The sequence below is a fragment of the Daldinia loculata genome (genome assembly GCF_022478755.1).
Source record: "Daldinia loculata strain CBS 113971 unplaced genomic scaffold F4817scaffold_22, whole genome shotgun sequence".
NCBI classification, from domain to species: domain Eukaryota; kingdom Fungi; phylum Ascomycota; class Sordariomycetes; order Xylariales; family Hypoxylaceae; genus Daldinia; species Daldinia loculata.
The window spans coordinates 461,801-468,089 of NW_026054876.1; positions in this window are offsets into that span (position 1 = coordinate 461,801).

Here is a 6,289-nt window from a genome sequence, read left to right on the forward strand (position 1 = left end):
CCCGCCTTGCAGTACTACGTAGACGATATCCATTTTAAGAAGAGAAAATGACGCTGCTTGCACACCTTTGACGATGCGTCCAAGAATGAAGTTCCCCCGATAATCTTGTCCCGCTACCACACTATGTATTGCGTATCTAATAGGTGTGCATGTACATAGTATAAGAGGTAAGCAGGCTATATTATGGATATATGTAGATACTAAAATGTTAAATGTACTCCATCGACTTACACGGCTGTTTCGTTACGGAGAACATAGCAATATGCGATGATCATCGAACGATTGTTTTACGTACCATAGCATATACTCAGTACCTCGACCCTCACTCCCTTAATTACGTCTATGCTTTTCTTACTCCGTAGACTATATCAAATCGGATATAGACTTGTCAGGAGGCGGTCTTCGGTCCGATCATGGTAATTTCGCACGGATTCAGCATAGTCCCACGTTGAACTGCTGCCGGCAAATAGTAACGGCCGGCCATCATTCCCAAATTGAGCCTCATCATCCAGACAATTGATAGTTAAGATGGGACTTTCAGCCTTATAAAGCCTTATATAGGTAGACATATAACCACGACAGACAAGACAGACCGAATCCCAATGTAGCTAATATCAATATGTATTGTGATCGCTACCAATGAAAGCTGTTATGCTAGCCAATTAGTCCCAGTAACAACAAGCGCATTTGCTCATACTTTCTTGGTACAGTACAGGAATGGATACTGTAAGATTATGTATAAGATGGTTACATAGTCGACAGACAATACGATCACGACAAGACCCATTACCTGTCTTGTGCTTGACACTAGTAAAATTACCGAACGCTACAATAGGGAATCCCTCGGTAACTCTCATGAAATCCACTTTTTAACGCCTGAGTAGACGATAGCTAGCATTGTTTGCAGCGCGACAAAACGACGCATGTATAGCCTCCTAAACAGAAAACCCCGAGATCGAACGTGAAATCTTATCACCAGGCATGACTTATATGCGCGCACGACTTATACGAACATGACTTGTACCAGCCGAGTATTCTAGACCGCCGGACTTAATATGGTCCAGTTCCAACATCGTTGACGAGAGGCGTTTTTTCTCCAAAGCCAGGTACATTAACTTGACGCAATACGAGTTGGCAAATCAAAGTACACCAGGTAAATGTGTAACACGCAGAACGCTTGCAGAGTTGATAACGGCATCTGCAGGAGGCGCGCATGAGTTTTCTTACTCGACGCAGTAGAGATAAAGGAAATTAGAAAGTCGTTTGTTATCAGCTTCCGTCGTCATCTAAAAGGTAAGGTATACGGGATTGTGGCTTTTCGATATAATATTTTGACTGACATGAGATTAGGATTATTCTCCAGCAGAATCTCGGGACGATTATGCCTACGTATCTACATAGTACCGCATGTAGATTTCCAGCTTGCGAAGTTCCCTTCTCAGCCCTACGAGCCCTTTTGGATCATTAGAACTGAGACAAGCTAAAGAGCTTTTGGGTGTCATGATTGGCTTCGCAGACTCTTGCTTTGACGGAAATGGTTAAGTTTAGAAGCCCCCCGCCCGCCCTCCTTGCCCCTCGCTACTGCGCAGGTCAAGCATCATCACGCAGAACATACAACATACATAGTAGTTGATCTATCAAATGCTTATTTCCTATGCCAGTCAACGTTGACGATCAGACTTGGACGATATCGTGAGAGGACATCAGACACCAGACACCAAAGGATCTGATAAGATGACACGACTCACTTATTCACCGCTCATATACCTACATATTAGCCCAGCCCATCATATTCTCTATACTGACATTTCCTGCACGTATGCTACACTGCATACACTACACATGTGCGTATTAAAGTGTAGAAAGAGTTCAAAGCTAAGAATAGGCCATTCTCAACTCGTAGACAACATTTTGCTATCTCATAATTTGATTGATCCAATCCATCGTACGCGTCCCGAGAGTACTCGACGTCCTAAGCTGATTTATTAAGCGCCTCTATTTCGGATATCGATGTTGCCAAGGTTATATCTCAACGAGGTGGCTTTTGACTGGCTCGTTTATCCTAGACGGCGCAATAGTTTCGCGTGGCCCTCTATTCCCTCCATTTAACCTACAAGTCTTTATCTTCAGCGCTACGCTTTGAGCATATCATACAATTTATCACCTCCAAGTCTTGCGCCGCCGCCGCCGCCGCACCACGTTAATCCGTAAGCCAATTTCATTTAGCCGTTTCGACAAATGAATGCTCGTATCTTCCCCCTAGACTTTTACACTTTAAGTCGGCGTTTAGTTCTCTAACGAGTACATGAGAACGGATCGAACGTAAATAACTAAAAATAGGGAAGATATTTACCCAAGTACCGGTAGGCAATTTTTTCGAATCCGAGGCCCGAGCTTGATCATGCGTTCACGGTCCTCTTTAAACGGCTATTAAGAGCCGCCTAGGACCATGTAGTTTCCGGACGTACCGGTGTTGAGACTTAAGCCACCTCGTTGTCTCAGCTTTATGAACCCTCTCGATCGCTTAAACCTTGCACTATTGCGCGCAGGACAGCGCCGCATCGTGGCTAGATCCGGTTCTTTAGGTTAGGTAGATATCCGGCTATCTAATGATGCCCGTGCGACAATGGCATTTTTAGTGTAGAGTGGCTAACACAGGAATCCTTCGAGAGGGTACCTAGGTACGTACGTATATTACTTATATTACTCAGTATCAGCATATCCCAACTTCGACTTCATCGTATAGTTAGAATGTCATACAAGTATAAAACTCGCTTCCAACTGAAGACAATCTACAAATATCTAAGACCTTGAAAACTAGACTCGAGTAGGTGTCCGCTTAATGCGCTCTACATACACAATCGCACTAATAAAGGTTAGCCTACCTGTTTCCAGGGATCATTAATCATTAACACCTCACGGCCGGGTCTTGATAATATGATGATGATATGAGAATGTGTCACGAAATCGCCTAGGGAATGGATCTCGGATGATCTGCTGCACAACGTGGCGTCTCGCCTGGCTACTTTGATAAAGCGTCTGTACCCTACAAGGCTTGATGTGTTGCTGAAACTGTGTTACCCTTATGGTAGGGCAACGAAAATCTATTGATGGGAATCGACATGCCCCCCAACTCATTTTGGTTCGACTCCCTTCATTGCCTTCGACGTCCTCTTCCACATCGGTAATCCAACTGAAAAAAAGGGGATCGGGAGCTTGCTTGCTTCGATATGAATGATCATACCGCGGGGAAGCCCACCATGAATCGACCCAAACTAGAAGAACAGGATACCATGTCATGCTTCATCTGAATAGAGCATTTATTATGTGGGGGTGCCTGAACAATCAGTCCCACCCCATCCAATCCCATTCCACGTTCGCCGAGGTTCTAGAGCTCTAAGTATATGTACGCACGTACATACAAGCAGCAACGATGTACGCGATTCGGGGAGATTAGACGGTTTCACGACGGGACTGTATTCTTACGTGCTTGGAGTCTGTTCCAATTTTCACCTGGTTTGACAAGATGTCTCCATGACATAAAAGAAAAGTTACACTTTGGACTCGGACATAGTAGTGAGGCGTAGATAGGGATCTAACTCTGCAAGGTTGCGCGTGCCACGTCGGCAGACGACAGGCGAGCCGCGCACGACGGACGCAGGCACATTGTCACAGTGCAGCGACTTTCATTCGCCCCGAGCGGCACTTGTCGTTCGAGACTGAAACATGATTCGTGAGCGCTCTTACGTAGGGCCGAATGGCTGCAATTAAGGCGCTAAGACGTCAAAATGCCGAAGATCTCGTTGCCACTTTGGTAATGCAAGATCTAGAAGACTGGTCGAGCACGGTTGGTTGGGTTTGGGTCCTCCGGTCGCCCGGTAGCTTCCGCCCCTTGTGCTATGTATTCCAACCGAGAGACCCCTACCTAGGTCAACAACTAGGTCAACAACATCTTCAGCGATAAATGACAAACGGATACCACCTGGGGTGACCTTAGATCAGACCTTTAATGTTAACATCTTCTCCTATTATTTAAAGTATATCTAATCAGCTTATTATTATCTACGGCGTTGCGGAATGTTTCTCCCCCAGATATCCAAGCCATGTTGATTTAGTTGTTTTTATGACATTTATTAGAGCTAGGGCAAGGGTCTGGAGGCCTTGGAAAGGAGGAGTAGCTAGACTAATCCGACAATTCACACCTTAAAGGAGATACCTCCGGTCTAAACTATGCTGCCGGTCATGCTCTCCGCGTGGCGGGATCCCGCGAACGGGACTTAATACATCATAGCCACATGTACTTGACTGACAGGTTAAAATCCGATCCAGAATGCCGGAAATGCTCTAACCCGATGCTTTATGCACTGTAGGTAGTTATGCTCGCTTGTCTTAGGTGCATAACGAAGACGAGAACAAACACGGTATCTACACATGTACAAGATGTTATAAACTTACTTAGTTGTCGACGCAGTGAGAATTTCTTACTCATCGTCATAGCTTCGAACTATGTAATGAAACCCATGCTGAGTCAAACTTCGTTATAATCTTAAAAGTTCCAATCCACCTAAGCAACGTTACTTTGATATAACTATACTAACTAATAAGATCTTACCCCTGATTTACGTCAGTTCGGTTCGGTCAAGATATATGTCGCGTCTTGAAGATAGTGAGTGCTATGACCGATATCATGCCTACGTATATTACAAGATTATATAGCTATCTACCTATGTAGGTACCTAGGTAAACAGGCTACTATGGATCTGGTACGAATAGTAAATAACCAAGGCTATCATCATACACTAGTTGCGGATATTGAGTCCGCTCTTGCATAGGTGACGGGGACTCGATAGTATTACTAGTTTAGCATACGAATTGCATACCATTGCGGAATTTTGTCCGCCAGGTACGGGGCCATACCAAGAATTCGGCCAAGCCAGGTGGACCGAAACCCTTATGTAAGAATTGACTCGAAGATCTTAAGGCTAGACAGACGAAACCCACTAATACGCCACGGTGAGCAATCAGGGTCTAGACTGTTTACTTAGGTACCTAGGTAGACTTAGGGTTTGACATTGTCTGCATGTCCGGCGGCGTCAAATCGTCAACTAATAACTTAATATTATCACGCGTTCCGGCGTTGCGTAGCCCTCCCCAACGCCTAACAGCCCTAGCTGACCCCTAGCTACAACTAGAAGAGTCTCGGTGATTAGTACGACACTAATAAGAAATTTATTTATTTTTTCAGCTGAGGAAAACCATCACTAAAAAGAGCTAGCTACCATTTTGTTTTCCGGATTTAATTTAATGGGCACGATATTTATTTTGTGTTACGGCAACACCCTCGGACAGCCAACGATAACGCAAGTATTCGACGTACTGCGTATAGGTGCATATAGGTAGCTCGGCAGCTCGAGGTGCACAAATGGTTCTCTTGCTCGGGTACAATTTCCCCTGCCCAACCCCTCTCCTTTTATTTTTTCTTATTCATCCATACACACATACATTGGTAGTAGTATATGCAACATATTCTAACCAAGTTAGATGCGCAACAGGCTCTAACTGAAAAGGCACACCTGCATATGTAATGTGTCTAAGTATATAGGGTTATAGGTATTTTATACATGGCCCATACTCTACGTACATGTATGTGAGGTGTATATAAGCTTGGCGTGCATGTCATGCAGCTCTGGCTGCAAGTAACCTTACAAGGCTGCATCCATATTGAGCCTTGAAATCTCGTCCCGCCTCCGGACTCGGTCTGTCGGGCGACGCCATGTTTGGGGGCCGAACAACTACCTGCGTAAATGATAGCAAATGTACGTATGATATACGTTACTACGTGGGTGAGCTCAGCTCAGCTAGAGTACCTAACCCATGACGAGGCGACAAGGCTGTTGGCCTGATCACTAGTTTCCTGCAAACGGGCTGTATGCGGATAACTCATCGACAAGAGGGGCGGTTTTTTTGGTTGGTTTTTTATTTTATTTACTTTGTTTATGTAGTTGGTAACCCCTCTTACCTCAACAACAACAAACGCTTCGTTCCTATTGCTGACCATATGCACGTCCCGGTCTATTTTATTGCCGAGTTCCCTACCGCGTGATATGCAGGCCTGTGTGGCTGTGTCCAGACAAGAGACCAACAAGAGACCAACGATATTCGTCGCTACTGCATATGCCATGCACTTTTCGTCCAGACATTTTCGTCCTACTTGCTAACTTGCTACTCGTCACTCGTTGTCCCTTGGTAGTTGTCATATCCTTCCTTCTTCTAGACGGACAACAATGGC